This window comes from Peromyscus californicus, unplaced genomic scaffold (genome assembly GCF_007827085.1).
Source record: "Peromyscus californicus insignis strain IS unplaced genomic scaffold, ASM782708v3 Scaffold_10__1_contigs__length_136768540, whole genome shotgun sequence".
NCBI lineage: Eukaryota > Metazoa > Chordata > Mammalia > Rodentia > Cricetidae > Peromyscus > Peromyscus californicus.
Window position 1 is genome coordinate 74,319,608 of NW_026294391.1, and position 19,434 is coordinate 74,339,041.

General features: G+C 38.7%; 1 protein-coding gene and 1 long non-coding RNA gene across 4 annotated transcripts in view; one reads left to right on the plus strand and one right to left on the minus strand.

The window, feature by feature from the left end:
* Positions 1-7,080: 7,080 nt before the first annotated feature.
* LOC128108510 (uncharacterized) lies at positions 7,081-15,202 on the minus strand. The gene is made up of 3 exons (XR_008217492.1): positions 15,057-15,202; positions 12,592-12,773; positions 7,081-7,631 (listed from the first exon to the last, which is right to left on the minus strand). It is a non-coding gene; the product is annotated as an uncharacterized LOC128108510 (long non-coding RNA).
* Positions 15,203-15,361: 159 nt separating this feature from the next.
* The window catches only part of Pcdh11x (protocadherin 11 X-linked), a 609,896-nt gene continuing 605,823 nt past the window's right edge, over positions 15,362-19,434 (plus strand). The window contains exon 1 of one of the 3 annotated variants that reach the window (XM_052735086.1): positions 15,362-15,657. The gene's annotated coding sequence lies outside the window, so the exon portion shown is untranslated. The remainder of the gene's footprint in view (positions 15,658-19,434) is intronic. The other 2 variants (XM_052735076.1, XM_052735067.1) reach the window with 2 other exon arrangements.

The window sequence follows — 19,434 nt, forward strand, 5'->3', positions numbered from 1 at the left end:
TGTAGTTTTATAAAGGAGCTCCATCCTCTTTATTTTACTATACAAAGCATGATTTTATTATCTTCTCAGAGCACATAGTAAATAAAACAAAAGTGCAAGACTTTTAACTGAAATATGGGAAATAATTGCAATCATTTTCTATTTTTTTGTCATTTAAAATATCAAAAATGACATCTGCTGTGGAGAAAAATTTTAAGGTTGACAAATACTCCTTTTGTGTTAAATACAATATATTTAGCAGTTCAAAATGGAAAAATATCTAATCTGAGAGTGAATTGTCAGCATATATGTAAAAAAAGAAGGACCAACTTGATAATTTTCTATTTTGTGTGGAAGACGTAATTCCATTTCATTTTGTTTCTTGAAATTTTATACATCCTTTAAATATGGCATATACCTATAAGAGATAATAAGCCATATGACCAATGTCCAAAATCTGAACTTGCTATATAATTTCCAAGTTGAGAAAAGTCATTCATATGGAAACATTATATGTTTTCTATGCTTTAATAAAAGAAGGAAAACTATACCCCATGTGTGTAGACATACTGTTTTAAATTTTTCTTTCAGTATTGGCTGTGTTTAAGAGTAATATTTCAGTAGGGTTCAGAAACTAACATTTTTAGATGCAAAATTGAAGTTATTAGAGCGTATTCTCATAACTATAGAAGCTATCACATACCTCATTTTTAATACTTAGAGAACGGAAGCTGAAACCAAGCTACAAACTTCCCAGCTCACTAGCCTTCAAAAAAATAGAGGATATTGTGCAGGCTGCTGGAGGAGAAAGCCATCATTGCTTTTGCCCAGCTGTGAATCCTATAAAACCAGAAACCCTAAACTACCAGGAAAGATGTACTCAACTATGCAGTAGTGGCATGACAATTCTGAGGATATCCAACTGCTTCCTAATTTTATTTGAAATCTGCTTCATAGAGGAGGAGCAAACCAATGTTTAATACTATAAGCCAACTAACATTATTGTTGAAGGCTAACTTTAAGTTTAAAGGTTGAAAATTACTGTGCTTAAGAGAACTATGAAGCAAAAATGTACTTCCAATTGTTAAGGGCTGCTAGGGGCTAATTTATGTAATTGTCTGGTCTTGTGCAACTTCAACAAAACTGTTTTTCCTGATTCTGCAAAGCAAAGCTTGCTTTGCACAGATGACCTCTGCAGGCTTGTGGACAGAACATAACTTTGTGTTATTTGCCTTTGAAAAACCCTAACTGAGGTGGCTGGACACTGCATTCAGGAATCCCAGGTCTCGAGTGTTGACCTGACGCGAGTGTATGAATAAAAGCCTCTTTGTTAAAATTTATTCCTCGTCATACTGGTAAATCTCTGAATGACCCTGGACCCATAACACACTCAGGACTGAGGAGGGTGTAGGCCCAAGTAGGGAGCTTCTTATCATTATTTAACTAAATTGACATAACACAAAATTGTCTTCTAAATGTTTATTCTTAGACATAGGTAAGAGCTGCTGTGAACCCTAATCAGAAAAGCCTCTCTTTGCAAGGAACAGTGTGAATAGAGAGTCATGGCTACTGAGATGCTGAGAATAAGGGACCCCTATGGGCTCATCCTTAAACAAGACATTTTTCTATCCTGTCTAAGGCAAGGGAACACTGTGGATCAGGGGACAGTATGTATGTAAGAGACACAAGAGAGGGTGAAAGGGTGAAGGACAACAAAACAACATCATCATCTAAATATGATAGAACCATTGCAATCTTTAACTCAAAACTGTTGTAGAAAGAGTGAGGATCACGGAACCCCATCCTTTATCACTGAACAATTATGTATTGATGAGTTCTGGGAGAGGAGGAATCTTCTTGTCCAGTTGTGTATTTAGTGCTTTGCCCATTTTTTAACAGTTTCCTGTGAGATTTACATTTGGTAAACAATTGAAAATAGCACAAAGTCCCTGAAACTGACCAGATTTACGAGGCCACTCCTTCCCAGGAGTTAAAAAAAAAAAGGCTTCTGAGAGTCACCCTCAGATGATCATAGTTACAGGGAACACTCTCAGAGGATCAAAGCTGCAAAGAAGCTCCTGATACCAGGTTAGCTGACTGCAAGAAGAAACGAGTGAAGCTTCTTGGAAGAGGTTTAGATCAACTGAATCACTTTAAAAAGACACTCTCCAAACTTGTTGAATTGCCTGCACACTGGGCAAGTGTGCTCCAGGTTCCCAGTTTTTGTAAGCAGTAACCCATGCTGCAGTGAGATATGGTGATGCAGCTGTATTTGAGTCATTTCTGCTTTTGTAAGTAATTTTTCACTCATATTTTTGTAAATAACCACAATAAAAGTCATTGATTCACTAAGTTGGACTTTGGTGGTACTGATATTTGGTCTTTTGTGGGATCACTATGTGGGGTGAGGAAACGTGTATGTTTCTTCTCCCCAGGGAAAGTATTGTCACCCAACAGTGCCCATCAGGTTCCAAAGGACAGCTTCAAACCAATGGTCACACAGATGGCCCCGTTTGAGTACTATAGGTCACAAAACAAATGGCTATGTATGAATTTGAGAAAGAGATTAGCTAGGAGGAGTATGGTGGGTATCTGGTCCAGAGATAGGAAAGAGTTGGGAGTGAGAATGAACAGTAAGAGTTGTGTACATGTATGGAATTGTCTAAGAACAATTTTAATTACTATAAAAAGAAATGAAATTATTTTGTAGGACTAATCCATTCATTAAAGTCCCAGAGTTATAACTGAAACCTCACTTTGAAAAATATTTTTCTTATTTCTTCTGAAAAACAAGATTTTGTGACATTAAAAAATATAACAGAATCTTTTGGGAAAAGCTGAAACTTAAAATGAAGGCTCTCTCTTTAAATAAGAACAAATTAATATAAAAATCAGAAATACTAAATACATAAAATTATTGCAAATATTAAAGAATTGGGAAAAAAGCTAGTACATATTGCAATAACAAACTACTTGAAACATCATTGCAATACTTTTCCCCAACATTTTGTACTACCTATTCTTTCACTGCTACTTCATATAGCAATGGTGTTCCTAATTTGAGATCTTAGAAGAGGTCAATGAGAGTCACTCAAGTCTAATGTTCACTACCTTCATGGTGACTATACCTCATTTATTTCAGTTATTAAAATCAATATGCATATATTCAAAAGATCTATAATTGAAAGAACTCTATGTAAAATATTTACCTCTATACATTTATTTGTGCCCCTCATTCATAATTTCACTTTCTGTGGTTTCACTTCTTACCTTGGTCAGTTATACCTCTTGTGATACAAATATCTGACAAGTAGAATCTCTAAGGTATAACGATTTATTTCAGCATACAGTTAAAGGAAATATAGAATATCATGTTAAGGAAGGCATTGCAGCAGGAATGTGGACCCTTGGTTACAACAAATTCATAGTCAGGAAGCAGAGATGGAAGAATTCTAGCTAATGAAATCTAGCGCTCATCTCACTTTATCCTTTTTATTTAGTGCATGAGTACAACTCAAGGAATAGTGCCACTCACATTTAGGGTGCATCTTCTCATTTCGATAAACTAAATCTAGAAACTTCTTCACAGACATGTCCAGAGCGAGGTTGGTTTCCATGATGATTCTAAATTATACCATTGATAGTAGCTACAGTCAATTGTGAACCATTGTGTTCTGACACTATTAGGTGGAAATTTCCAAAAACAAATAATTCATATGCTTTAAATTGTGTGTTGTTTAAAGTAACATAATGGAACCTTTCACTTTTCAATGTTATCTTGCCTAGGATATGAATTATGCCTTTGTTACCTCACATTAGGTACTTTGTATCCATCCAGTTTTCAGATGGGACTGTTGTAATATTGTGTTTGTGCTTAAATGGTTGTCATTTTATTTAATAATGGCTTGAAAGAACAATGGTAGCAGCACAGATATGCCAAAGATATGTCATACAGTATTTCTTTTAAATAAAAAGTTGATTTTGATAGCCAGTTGTAGTGATACATATTTATAATACTAGCATCCTAGAGGATGAATCAGGGCCATCTTAGATTACATAGTAAGGCTCTTTAAAAATAAAACAAATATTTTGAGAGAGAAGGACCATATTTATATAACTTTTATTATAGTGTGTTATAGGAATTTTTCATTATTATCAATATTATTAATTTTTAACTCTTATTGATCCAGATATTTGAGAGCATCAAGGAGCCCAAAAGATGATAACTAAAGGATTCAAATGACAGATGAATAGTGGTCACCAAAATTTAACTTAAGACATTAGCTCTCAATCTTTGTCTTCCAGAGACGATGAGATGATGATCTAAAGACACAGATACTTGAAAGTACACAAGTAGAAAGTTGACTTTAGTACAGAAAATAAGGAAAGTGAAACATTAAGGGAAAATGAGGCAGAGCTTCTAAGACTTAAAGATTTGTTTCAGAAAACAAACAAGTAAGTCTCCTACAATAGGATATTCAGAGGGTTGTCATGAGGAACTTGTGTAAATTTTATTTAAAAAATATATATTTGGAAATAGGCAAAGAGGTAAATTCTGTGAGGCTGGTAAATTCTGTCTGTATCACTTGCTAAGCCCCATACTCTTTACATGTTAACCTGGTCCAACTGTGGAGAGGATCATGTAACATTCATGTGTTGTTATTCCAATGAACAGGGAGTTCAGAGTCCCACTTTGTCTATCTTTATCTTCTTTTTTGTTAGCTGAAGACCTTGGCTAGCTGCTGGCTATTAGCCCTGGCCAGTTTTGCTACTCACTGACCTTGAAGATGTTGCTTGTCTCCACCCTTGGTTAGCATAACACTGGCTATTAATCAAACTATGCTCTCTTTGTTCTCCCATCCACGTAGCAAATTTGTAGTTTTTTTCCACCCTGGGCATTGGCTCTTACAATCAACAGAAAACTATCTCCTTTGTCATTACTAAGACTCATATATTAATCAAGCCCTACAGAAAAAGGAGAAAAGATAATATGTACACTATTTAGTATTACCTATAGTTCAACAAATCAACTGGGGAAAGTAATTTAACACATGAACATAAAACACACATGAGAGAGAGAGAGAGAGAGAGAGAGAGAGAGAGAGAGAGAGAGAGAGAGAGAGAGAGAGAGAATGAGAATCATTACCATTGCCATTAATTTTGGAATGTACTAAAGGTCCAGAAACTTTTTAGAGAAGATACACATTATGTTTTGTTTTAATGTCACTAAGTACTTATATTCTGGGATAAATTAAAGTTAGTTACTGATTTTTTTCTTTGGTTGTGCTTAGCATATATAATCCATCAACCACAGCTATAAAGCATGGACTAGAAATTATTTTAGAAGAATACCTTGAGATTTCTGAAATGAACAGTATCATTATAAATATTGTTTATAAAATAATGAATTTAATAAAGAGATAATGAATGAACAATGCAGTTGTTTCCTACTCTTTTCACTCAGAGATTCCTTTACATGTCTCATGAAGTCCAATTTTTTGTAGTGTTAAGGGATATTAATATATTTGTGCTAGTTGTTCCATCAGATGTTTTTATGTTCAATATCTTATTTACTCCCCCCAACAATTCTCAGACTAATTTTACTTATCACTATATATTTATTGAATTCAGACTTTAGAAAAATCTAAGTAGCTTCCCAAACGACACACAGCTATAATAGTAGAGAATCATAAATTGGATTCAAGCTTTGTTAACTAGAGTAATATATACCAAGTATGCTCGTGTTTCCTATGCTGTAAAACTGTGCCCCACAAAGGAGCATATTAAAATTATATCATGTACATCACAACTTCTAGACAAAACCGATATACATTAGTGCAAGACTGGGATCTTTGGAACCCCTTATTATGTCACATGTGAATAATTCATTCGTTCATTTCCATGTACAAAATTTAGTCTTCACATCTCAAATGTGTATATACTCACTCAGTCTGATCTGGTTTGGACAGCAGCACATCCAAAGTAAGATGAATGTTAACAGCATGGCATAGCCAGCTGCTGAGCATTTAACTTATTGTAATGGGATGCCAAGGCTGAAGAGCCAAGAGCACTTTTACAACAATCTAGAACAGTGGTTCTCAGTCTTTGTAATGCTACGACACTTTAACACAGTTCCTCATGTTGTGGTGACCTCCACCCATAAAATTATTTCATTGCTACTTTATAACTGTAATTTTGTTACTGCTATGAATTGTAATGTAAATATCTGGTATGCAGGATATCTGATATGCGACCCCTAAGGGTCATGGCCCACAGATTGAGAATCACTGACCTTGAAGAATTTTTCATACTGTTTCAAGTGAATTCCTTAGGTCTGGAGAGAATCTTCAGCCCATAAATGTTAAGGTTCACAATCAAAGGACAAAAGAGTTCACTAGTAGAATATACTCTTCACTTGTTTTTGATGGAGAGCCATAATATATATTTGCATATTAAAGATAAAGAGGTGTCCCACTTAATATGTGTGCTTATCACCTCCAAACCACTACAATCTGCTGAACATCAATTTTGTCCTCTGATGCCCCTTAAAGGTCCTTGACGACCATATATACAGCCTTGTGTCTTCTTCCTTCTTAGTTCCTCTTTTTTATTGCCCACTTCTCTACCTGAAGTTGGGTCCAAAGGGATTAAGGTGTTTAGTAGAAGTTTAAGGATAGGGTTTGGACACCAATTTGGATTTTTCCACTCCTTGATAAAAACCTAACACTATTTTTGTCTTTCCAAAGTCTACTTATTTGAAAGGAGAGGTTTCTTTTTTCGCCTAGCACTTCTATTTCTTCTTCTACCAGTCTCCAGAAGAATATTTTCCTACATTGTAGCATTTGTTCAAATTGAAAGTAGCATAGGATAAGTTGTTACAATTGTGGTAGTAAAACTGAAGGAGAAAGAAAATAAAAGAAGTTTAAAGGATACTTACTGTATTCCTTCCCTCAGGACTCAGAGTATGCCTACTTTTTATGTTCCATTTTCTTGCTTTGAGACAGAGTCCAATTTACTAGATCTTAGATAAAACTTGGGGCAAAATATTACCTTCTATTTTTTTCTTTAAATTTATTAAAAATTAAACAAATCTAAGTCAAGTTAATTTTATTAAAATTTTATTGAACTACAGTTTTTTTAACTGAAATTATTGCTTCTTGTTAGAGTAAATGTACACTCTATTTGACAATTGTGTTGGTCTACATTGAACATTGGGTCCAAATAGCTCTGTAAAATATAGCAGGTGCCACACTTCTAAGAAATTGTTAATTTATCTTATTTTTTAAATTGGCTGTGTATAAAGACATTTGAATAAAGACTAGCATGATACAAAGTTAGAAATAAAATATAACTTAATAAATATTTTAGTAACATTTACTCCTTCATGAAGAATTAGTTTATAAACTTAGTTGGAAAAATATGGATTAATATGTTCAATACTCAATCAAAAGTATGTAATTCTAGAGGTTAATAAGTAAGGAGAGGTATTCACATTTTTTTAATCAGTGGACCTGATTGAGAGATACATTACAGCTCCTACACAACTTATCTTGTAAATGTTCTTTAAATAAATGTAGATTTCCAGATCTCCATTCATGCTTGTCAGAACACAGTTAAAACATGTTCTCGCAGTTCTGTCTTCCAACTCATCCCTGTAAAGAAAGTCAAGATTTTAATAATTAATAAGCTTAAAATGCTTGGAACCCTATGTCACTTAATAACTTTATAACGTTGTAATTTTAACTACATGTCATTTTATTTGTGCTTTTTTATTATCAGTAATTTTTCAAGTATTGTTACAACTTCATGTTCATCTTTTGAAGAATGAATTATAATTGATAGAAGTGTGGGCATTAATTCAGTTACAGTGTTCAAGTGTAATTAAGATCTTTAAGTAACATACTTTACTCACTATGATGAATGGCAGAAGTCATACCAGCATACTGATCTACATCAGGATCATACACAGAATACACTGTCCAAGAAAGCAAAACTGAAAATATGAAGCTAATATCACAGAATATTGAAGTTATTTGTACCCTCCCTCTGCTTAGAAAGGTGTCCTATCAAGATCATAATCCTGAGGTAAGTAGAGTATTTTTGTTCCAGCACTGAATTCAGGGCTTCAGAGAAAGGGCAGGTAGATGCCAGGCAGTGTATCCATGCTCTGAGTATCAAAGCATGGTTTAGTACTGGATATTAGCATATGCTCACATTACTGATGCAGATAAGGGTGATAGTTAATCTTAAATATCAACTTGATAGTATGTAAATTCAACATGGAAACAAATTCTGGGCATGTTCAAGGAAAGTTCTAGGTTGGGTTAATTGAAGTGGAAAAACCCGTCTTAAAATCACCCTTCTATGGGCTGAAGTTCTGTAATAAATAGAGAGAAAAAAAGTGAATCTGAAGTCCCAGCATCCATTGACCTCTGCTTCCTGTCACTGATGCTCCAATCTGCCTGTTGACTTCCATTCTGTGATTTACCCCTTCGAATTGTGAGAAAACAGAACAAACCAAAACAAACAACCAGACAAACAAACAACACAAATCCTCCTTTTTAAAAAAATTGTTTTTGTCACAGCCATGAGAAAAGTAACAATAGAAAGTAAACAACTAGAGATGGTATGGACAGTAATGCTCAAATTTGTTGAGTTTACCACAGGAAAACTAAATATTAAATAAAAAAAGATTGAAAAAAAAAACAGTTACAAAAAGATGTAAATTTCAGAATGAATGTTGGCTCTCATCCCAGAACTAGAAAAGATGGTAATAAGTTGGTATTAATATTCAAAGTGTAAAGGATATACACAGTGTTTCATTTTTATAGTCACTTTTGTGATATGTATTTATCTCTAAAAAAAAGTAATTGTCTATGCTCCAAATCCTTAACCTTTACTATCTAGCCAGTCAAAGAAGATAACCACTGGAGGGCTAATACAAAGTCTAATTGCACAGGTGGGTTCACTCACTGTTCTTTAGCTTTACTCAAGAAAAAGTAAAAATTCAACACATCTTTCTACATAAAAAATAAACTGAATCATCATTGTTTGCCTTTTGTGAAAAGAAATAGAAACTGAATAGTTAAGACTAACTTCATTTTCACAGTTAAGAACAAGTTTAGTTTTAGATTTAGGTTCTTTTTTTTTTTTTTGTATGTGTAACAAGTACAGAAACTGACATTCAGCTAAGTTTTATTAGTGAAGAAATAGAAACTGTTTAATTTGAAATAAAAAACATTCTTGTGTTGCATGTGTTGTCTAGTCATTTAAAATGTGGTGTCCGAACTACTCAGTGAAAAACAGTTCAAAATAGCCATCCATTAATTACCTTTTTTGACTAAATCACAGCCATAATTATTTTTAAAGGTATTTTGACTTTTTATATTTTTCAGTAATACACACTATAATTGTTATCCTACATTAGAAAATAGAAATAATTTCACAAGCCACAAAAAAGTTAAACCTGCTTAGCTCATAGTCATATCATAGAAATAAAGAAGCTTAAGAAGTAAAGAAGGCTTGGAATAGTCTGGGATTAGTCTAAGAATCTTGATGTCTTTTCATCAGCCTCAGGATACTGGTTTGGCAATGTGTGACTGTTTTCTAGTGTGTGTGTGTGTGTGTGTGTGTGTGTGTTTCCTAAATGTAAAGCATTATCTGATACCCACCTTACTAAGGAGATAGCTAGGTCAGAATAGTGGTAAGATGAAAAAAAAAATCCTTCCTCAATATTAAACAAATAAGAAAAATAGAATTCTGTTTTACTCAACAGCCAAAGTGCCTTGCATTTTTCTTTTTTTATCTCATGGCATAGCATCTGAATAACTTATCTAATGTCCTTCCTAAAGAAATAAAGATAGAAGTTGTAAATAATATTCTGAATTTTTGACTCTTTAAAGAGACAATATTTTCCTGTGCTTATGTACTGACAGCACAAACAATTACCACACAGATTTTGAAGTTTCATTTGATACAGTATAGAAAAGTGTGAGTACAATACAAGAAATACATTCTTTAGTGGAAAACAGTAACCACTAGGACTCATTCTTACTGGCAATAATTAGAGTCTTGTGCTTCAGCAAAGTTCAGCTATACACACAAGGCTGCCATTCCCTGAGCTTAGGAGATAAAAACTAGGCTGAAGCTTTTGTCCACTCCAAGTGTCAAACTGTTCAGACCTGAAGGGAAGAGACTCTTAGATGACGTGATCACTCACAGTTATTTCACCACTACTTCATTAGCAAGGTTGTTAAAGAAGTCAGTTATGGCTGTAAAAATCTTTCTTCCTTAAGAAATCCATTATTGGATTTTTCCTTGCCCCTCCTCCTTCAGCTTTTTGTTTGTAGAATGAAGAACCGATTCAAATGTTTCCCACTTAATTGCCCAAGTACTATTTCAAACATCTAATATTGTTTTAGTAATGTGGTAGTGCCCAGAGAAAAGGAGGGAGTCAGGGGGAGAGAAAGAAAGAAAGAAGGAAAGAAAGGAGGGAAGGAAGGAAGGAAGGAAGAAAAGAAAAGAAAGAACCAGAAAAGAAAGCTAAGGCTTACAAGTTATATCCAGGAGAGAATCGAGAACTGTGAGTTTCATTTCACAGGTATGCCTCTTTCAAATTCTAATAATCTATAGTGGTGGAGAGGGGGATGGGTGTTAGAAGACTATTTTTCTAAGCTTTCACTAATAGCACCCTCTAGTGTCTTCAGTTAAGCTATGCGAACGATTTTCAGCTAGGTACAGAAAGGGAAAAAAATTCTGCAGCTAAAACTACTAGCACCTTAGGGGGCTGTACAAACAAGATTTCTTCCATTTCTCCATATTTAAATTCAGCAGGAATTCACTTGCCTTTCTGTGTACTTGTACTGCTCTCAGACTTACTTTGACTTGTGTGTGTATACGAATGCTGTAGTAGTAAGAATGTCTGTAATTAAAAACAGTTTCTAAACTTTTCAGAACATTTGTACATACTTTATCATTCATGAATACCACAGCTTTATCCTAATGCTAGTATGTATCTTTATTACCAGTATTTTGGAAAATGACAACTCCTTAACATAGTGTCAGGCAGTGTTGAGCATATTGGGTACATTATCTTTAAAAAATTGCATATGTATGTTTAGGTGGGTAATGTTATCCTCACATTTAAATGAATGAACAGAAACTTTTCAGAAGACAACTCTGCCACTAAATATGTTTTAAAAGTCCACATATATAGCTTTAAATTTTTCTGCAGTCACATTACAATTATGAAAAAAGCAATTACTTTGAATGAATGATAGTTTCATTCAAACAATTACTCAGAATATGGACATTGTATAGTGATATTGGTATGCAATGATGAGATATTTCATATATGTATGTGAATGTTCACATTCCAAGGAATATTCAAAATTGGCTACAGATTTTATGCTCCCAGAATATCTCAAATTGAGAATCACATTTCATGGGCTCAGCACTCACATGTGGAAAATGGCTATATTGCTGGACAATACTGTCCTGGAGGTTTATTTGTTTGCAACCATACAGCTAGAAAGTGGCAGAGCTGAGACTCCCTGTTTAGTCTAAAACTACTGTTCTTTTCTTAACCATTGAGCATCATTGTCTGCTAATACTTGCAGTTGTTTCTGAATCAATATTAAGTATAGAAATGTGGAGAATACATTTTATCCTGCCTTATCTACTTTCCAAATAGCCATTATTATCTATTAACTATATTATTTATGCACAATGTTCAGTACAAGTTGTTTAGTACACCACAAAATGGCTTAAATTTTGTGTAAAACAGTTATCATGTAAGAGACACAATGTGTTTGCTATGATTGATCGACATGTTCGGTCAAGTGTGTTTTTCTCTGCACAGTGATAACATAGGAGGGCAAATCCCAAGCAAATTACTCAATAAGCAGTATTTTAATGTAAGGGAAACTGAAATAAAAGAAATTCTTTGTCCTCACTAATCTCATATAAAAAAAAACAGATTTCGCAGAGTGATTGACATATATTTTAACAGGCAGTACCAATAGTCATTCCTTTATTAGGAGAGCATGGCTGTTCAATCCTTCTTAAAATTAACACATTCTTTCCCAGTGTTCAATTCTCCCAGGTCTGAGAAACAACTATACTCACTGAAGTTTAAAAAAGAAATCTCTTTGATCATTTATGTAACCATATAATACTATGATGGCTAAAGTTAAGATAGTGAGCATATTTCCATACTTGCAAGGTATAGATTATCATAATTACACTTTCATAAGCATAGCAGAATCATAATTCAGTCTTTTAATTGGAACAGTGAAGAAATGCAATAAATATCACAGTTGCTTTCTGTCATTTCCTTCAACAAACACATTGGCACAGTATCTTTTTTACTTTTGAAGACTTAGTTAATTATAAGATTTCCTGTAGAATTTACATTATGAAAGCCTATAAGCACACAATCTGAAAACATATGTGAGTGGACAGCATAAAGTACTGCAAACAGTATAGGTTGGGTTTTCCAACTCTAGATTTTTATAGCTATAAAATATTAGGCATTTTATCTGTTCTTATTTCCTTTCATGTTAAAACAAAATCAAAAAAAGAAAAGAAAAAGGAGAAGCTAATAATATCTACCTCATGGAGTGGTTTTTGATGATTAATAGGGCGATTTAATAATGCAGGAAGTCCATCAATTCATTTAGAAAAGGAGAGTCCTTCTCTCTGCAGGCATAGCAAGGTCCTCATCAGTTCTTTCAGAGTTAGAATTCAGTTTGTTTTTTGCCAGGTGTCTTAGCTTCTGGTTATTCCATTGCTCACTGGTGCCACCATCAGTCAGAATACAGGCAAAGAGAAAATGGGGAAATTTCTTTCATTATTTTTAGATGTGGATTTCTGTCAGTCTTATCAATAAACTGCATTTTTTTCTCAGATGATTTTCTGGGTTACTTAGTTCAACTTACAGGGTCTCCTTGGTCTACAAGCAATGCTTCTACTCCACAGAGATGGTTTTCTTTTGAACTGTCCACATAAAATAAAATAGTGCACTTTGCACTACAGAAGAATACATATTAACTATAAATTATTTATTTGGCCAAATGTAAGGATAATCCACTCTGAACAGAATGTCAGAGACTAAGCTGTTTAGCTTAATGTCCTGTGAAAATTACCTGTGTTTTATGAGTATCAGTTTAGGAATTATAAAACAGACTTATTAATATTAACAACATTATTCTGTCATGATGATAGCTTTAAGAACAGTTAATGACTAGTTCTCTCCCTTTACACCAAATTGAGATGGAAATCTTAAGAAATAAATTGATTGATCTCTACTATAGGTGTTATAGAGAATTATTTGTGCTTTGAAAGTATCCCCGTGACATAGCTTTTTCACGTTCTTCTGGATCAGTGATTTTATTTTCATTGAGTTACTGCCATCCCCTATTACAGTGTCACCCAACAGTGCAACATCCAAGAATAAGGACAGTAACTATTTGACAGCATCTGATTTCATCCCCTACACATTTCCTTGCTCAAAAAAATATTTGCTAGGTACTATGAATAATGAAGTCAGAGGTACAACAGGAATAAAATGTAATGGTAAAGTGTCTCCCTGGACCTGTACAAACAAATACTTTCTTGTGCTTTATTTCATTTCATGCATAGTGCACTCAACTGGCATGCTAAGGCTTTCTCTTAGCAGTGGCTTCGGGTATGAGAAAAAATACAACAGGAAAAATGATTTTTGAGGAATTTTTGTCGCAACTTGTAAGATAAAAATAAAAAAAAAACTACAACTGGAAATTGGAAAAGGTTTAGGAAAATAGAGTAGTTCACAGTGGAGCAATAAAGATTTGTGGATTCATAAAGATTTGCCCTTAAGAGAACTTTCTTGAAAAACAAAGCTGTTTTGAGAAAATCAACTAATACTAACTAGCAGACTATTTCCTTTTTTCATATTCTGTTCCTTTGCAGATGCAATCTCTCATGCTATTTTCCCTTCAGTATACAAGAGTAAAACTGAATGCTAAGCTTTTAGTGCCTGAAAGCAGTGTACTTTTTCTCCCCTTTTCTTCAGAAAAAAAAAGCAAAAAGAGCTTTCCCTTTCAAAACCAAAGTAGAGAACCAGAAATGTAAGCTTTCTTCACATTAATCAAAGAAAGTAGATTATTTCCTAAAATGCACACTTTCATACATAATAATATAGACCATTCACCTGTCTCATTCTCTCATATAAGGACTTTCTCCTTGAAATAAGAATCAGAGATGTCTGGGTGTTATTACTTGTTTTGATCCCATTCTATAGGTAAGGAATTAGCTATTGCTTCTTGATACTCATTATATATCTGAGCCAATACCAGACACAGTGTGCCTTGTTGCTTTAGTGCTCTTGGGAGATCTGACACCCCATGCCAGCCAGACTTCACCAACTGGGCTGCCAAGCATATTGGCAAGCATTGGGCTTGCAGCTCCAGGCCGGGATCTTCCTCGCCTGGTATCATTTCTTGCCTCTCAAACGTGCTGGTGTTCACAGTGTGATTCACCCACTACAGGGCAACAGACACTGACCGACCTGCTTAATGCTCTTAGTTGCTCTCTGGGATAGCCAAATGACGATTTTTCTCCTCAGACATTCTATCCCCACTCCACCCCACCCCACAATGGAGAGTGAGTGTGGACCTAGGCAGCTGAGTTATTAGAGACCGTTCACAGTTGAATATGACATATTCAGAAACAGGCACTTGGCTCAAACTGCGGCTTCTCCTGGCTCTTGCCCCTACTTCCACTAGTGTGCCCTAAGTACCCTTTGTATGAGAAAATGGTGCTGCTGGGTGCCGGTTCTCCAGATGGACTCAGGGGAGCCAGAGGAATCTAGAGAAAAGCATACTAACCAAGAAAAAAAAATATCAAACTTCTGTAAGATAATGTAAAGGAGTGAAACTTAAAGTGCAAGGAGAGAGGGACCACCCGCGGGCAGGAACGCATGCCCTTCTTATTTTGCTCTGTGCGGTCCCCTAAACCTCCTGTCCCATAAAGGAGCCTGTAGGCTGTGCTCATTCCGCTTCCCTCTCTGGGCCACAAGCGTAACTTCCCAAGCTTACCTCAATCTCGCCCCCGCACCGCTCCTGGGGTTCAGCGTCCGCTGGGAGAGGCCGCCTCCTGAGCTGGAGTGGGATGCGGGGGTGCTGGGAGTGGGGACAAAAGGGGGGTACCCAGCAGTTGGTGCTGCGCCATCCCCTCCCAGCAGGCGGCTAGGGCACTAGTTCACTCCTCTTCCCCCGCCTTCCACTCGCTCACCCCCCTTCTGCCCCCCTTCCACCCCTCCTGTCTAGTCCCTCCCCCTCGCCATTGAAAAGGGCTGGCTTGGCAGTGGCTCCTTGCAGTCGACGAACTGTCAGGGCGGGAGGAGCTGTGAGCCAGAGCAGCCAGCAGCGGCCCGCGCAGCAAAGCAGAAAGCCAGACTACCAGAGTGCACGGAGTGGCAGCAGCAGAGGCTACTCAGGCGACACCGGCAGCCCAGCTAGCCCGGGCGGCCCGACTAGCCTCCCAACCAGCCTCCACGACAAACAGCTGCTCCGCGGACTGCGAGCTGTGGCGGTAGATCCCGCTACAGCAATCGCAGTCTACGTGGAGCGGGCGGAAGCCTTTTTTCTCCTTTTTCGTTCCCCTCTTCATTCTACTCAAGAGGAGTCTTAACAGGAGGTAAGTATTGGGTCCGGGTGCCAGAGCCGCTGAGGCTGGGGACACACGGCCGGCATGTCCTGCACTTAGGACGTGGTGATTGCCTGTGCATGGGATCTGGACAGTTGACCACAGCACGCTTTTAGAGATGCTGCTGGTGCCCTCCCTTCTGGGTTCTGTTCCCTAGAGGTAAGAGAAAGAGCAAACCCCGGAGGTGAGCTCGCACAGAAAATCTTTTGGCACTGCCTCCTCTCGGTTTGGTTACTTTGCTAAAACTCTCACTTTTGTCAGAAAAGTGTCCGCGCATGAATTTCCTCGAGATTGGCTGTGCAAAAAGGTCTTTCACTTTAACTGATTTTGCCAGCTTCAGCGAAGATGAATGAAACTCTGATCGTGAAAGTGTGGGGATGCAGAGTTGACGCCCCAGACTGTTGGAGGAGGGGGGTGTACTGTTGGAAGCTGGGGTGTCCCCTGGAATGATTCCAGATGAGGGGCAATGCCCCAGGAGCAAATCCACGGTGGACGCTGAAAGCAGGCCCAGATGCGCTCCTCTCTCTGGGGGCTCCAATTTGAGTCCCAGTTTGATAGCACAAACCCCTGGGGGCTAGACCCTTGCCGCAGGGCGTGGGAAAAGAATGCGCGCAGCAGGGCGCCCAGGGTCCCCCTGGTTTGGTCTTCCTGGCGCTCATCCTTTTCTGCCTACTCTGGGACCTAGTGGATGTGGAAATGGTAGATGTGGGAAATTCTGCCCCCTTTTTATAAACGCAACTTCTTATAAAGCAGCAGCTGAAAACCGGTGTTCTTTTCTCATTGGGGGAAATAAAAAGACTTCCTAAGTCAAGCCTAGCATAAAAGGGTTCCTTTTTCTCTAGAGAAATGACTTGGGATTCCTTAGCCAAAAGAACGCCCACCTATGTCATAAATACATGGCATTTTCCAAAAGAAACGCAAAAAGCAGTTCCCTCCACAAAGGAACGATCTTCCAAGAGCGTGTACAAAACGGCCCCCTTTTGCGAAAATGCCTCTTGCTAAGAGCGTCATTGGAAAAGGTGACTTTAAAAGGTGACCACATTGCTTTAGAGACTTTGGAAAAGCGCAGCGACTGTCTACCTCAGGTTGGGGACACTACCTCCCTATGAGCAGAGTCACAAAGCGACTTGTCCCTGAGGTGTCAATGTCCCAGAGTGCACAGCAGGATCCGTTTCCATGTCTCCCTTAAGGAAAGACTTTTTGGGGCTTAGTGAAGATGGCCCCTTTGCTGCCTGTGATTTATTCAGGGCTCCACTAGGTTAGCCGCCTTTGCGGCTTAGGGTTCAGGGCACTGGGATGCTCTCCTGGAGTATGTGAGCGCATGCCTGCAGGTAGGCACTCGCCTCTGTGAGCAGGGTGCCCTTCCAAAATATTGTCTCAGGGGGCTGGAAGACCAACATTGCGCCACTGCGGCACCCACCCACAAAGTAAATCCGGGAGGGAAGTGGGGCTAGGACAAAAGAAAAAAAAAAGAAAGAAAATTAAAGGACAGCAGCAACACACAATAAAAACAAAAACGTAATGCTGTTCTTTCCCCCATTATGAGGAAACTTTCCAAAGGCAGATTTATACCGGCCTAGGGGCTGTTTCTGTACAATGGACCTAGTGTAGAAAAAAAGTGGTTGAGAATCTAGGCCATGTGCAAAGGGGGCTGAAAGATGAGAGAGTGATGGGGACAGAGGAGCCCTGTGCATGGTCCTACCACTGCAAACAGGAAACAACCTGAGGAGCGGGCTGGGAATTCAAAACACTGAGCACAAAAGATGAAGGTGCTAGGTGACTTAAAGAGACTGCCTTCCTTGTCCTCTAGTTAGAGAAAAGGAGAAGAAAAGAAAGGAAGAGAGAGAGAGAGAGAGAGAGAGAGAGAGAGAGAGAGAGAGAGAGAGAGAGAGAGAGAGAGAGAGAGAGAGAGAGAGAGAGAGAGAAGGAAAAGAAAGAAAGAAAAAGTAAAACAAGTGTGACTCAGGACTGAAAGAAAGGGAATGGGGGAAGGGTGCACTTGCTGGCACCGCTGCAACTTTGGAACACATGCACTTTTAATCTTGTTTGAAACAAATTCTCACGGTCTGGGCGAGAGATAGCCTCAGGACTGTCTTTGCCAGTGTGTTTGTACTGGGGGAGGAGGTATTTGAAAGCCAGTGAAAGTAACTGATAGTATGTGTCCATGTTTCACCTTTCTTGTCTTTGGTTTATTGGAGGCAGAGCGCACAGTGTGCAGGCGGTTTTGAGAAAGAACCAGGAGATGGACAAGCCAAGGTCTAAGTCTACCTTTCTCTTGATGCTAAATTAAGAACTGCCGCGCCCAGCTCGAGTTCGGGTGCCGCCGCCAGGGCTCTGAGTTTGCCAAGCGGCTAGCAAGCGCCTCCTCCAGCAAGCCGCAGGAACGCAGTTCGTGCAGGGGTCCTCCTCGTCCCGGCAGCCCCTCCTTTTCTGGCAATGATGTCAGCCGCCGCGGCGAGGCTCCGCTGGCCAAGAGGAGTGCAAGCGGAGAGTGCCGGTTGGGGGCTCCAGCAGGCCAAACTGCGGGGCGCGCTCCCCCTGATCAGCCGCCCTGAGTCCCTTAGCTCCCTTCCCGCGCAGCCGACCCCCACCGCCGCACCTCCTAGAGGCACCCGGATCCCCTAAGGCGTGTCAAGGTGCCGCCTTGCCGGCTGCGCTTTTTGAAAGAGGGCTTCAGATCCTGGTGTGTGTGGGGGTTCCCCTCCCTCCTTCCAGCTGCTCTCTGTTCTTTCCAGATTCAGCCTCTTACCTTTTTTATTCACACCGAATTTCTGAATTTAATGGTCCAGTGGCAAGGTAGAGGGCAAGGTACTAGGTTTGAAATCTCTGAATCTCTGCGCTCCCGCCCCTCCAACCACGTTGGGTGATTAGTAAGGATGTAGGAATATCTTTATCTCCCTCCCCTGGTGTCTTTCTCTGCCTGCAACCTAAGGAAGCGGCGAGTTCGTGTGTGTGTGTGTGTGTGTGTGTGTGTGTGTGTGTGTGTGTGTGTGTAGGGCGGGCGGGGGGGGGGGCTCCTTTTCTCCAGGAGATGAGGAGATGGGGCGGTGGGGGAGGGGACGAAGGTGAATGCTCTGGTGCGGAGTCCGGTGGCCGAAAATACTAGGCTGGAAATAGGAAGTTGAACACTGAAATGTTTCTGGCTCTGTAGCAGCAGGCAAGAAGCCGCCGTGCTTTTTATTCTAAGGCTGTGGAGTCACTTCTGTGGACCAACGCGCCAAATTGGGAAGATTCCTGAATAGGATTTTTTACTAGACAGAAGCCCGCTGTAGCTTCCTTTTATAGCTTGCTCCAGTCCTTTTGAGGAACAACACCCCACTTTCCTGAAAGCAAAGCGAATCCCTTTTCCCAATGACTGTGAACAATGTATTCTTTAGCTCCAAGAGAAGGGTCCTAGGGAGCAGTTGGAGAAGGTCGTACAGGGCAAGAGGGAGGGGACACAGGCTGGGCTTGTGGACACTAACTGAAGCCTACAGCTGTCACATTCCTGCAGAAATTAGATTCCAGGGGATCACAGCAAACTGCTTGTCTGCTGTTTTCTTTTGGAGGCAGAGGGGAACTGTGCAATAGCGAATTCTTCTCTTTTGTAAATGTGGGGTTTCTCTCCCTCCTCCTTTTCTTCCTTCCTTTGATGCAAAGCGTCCTTTACATGATGCATTGCTTCCTCAAACTTAAGAGTTGCTGTGCATTTTAAAGGCAGGAAGAAGGGAACTCATATCAAGCTTTAAACCAAGTGTGTTTTCTAGAGCTCAATCATTTGCTAAAGAC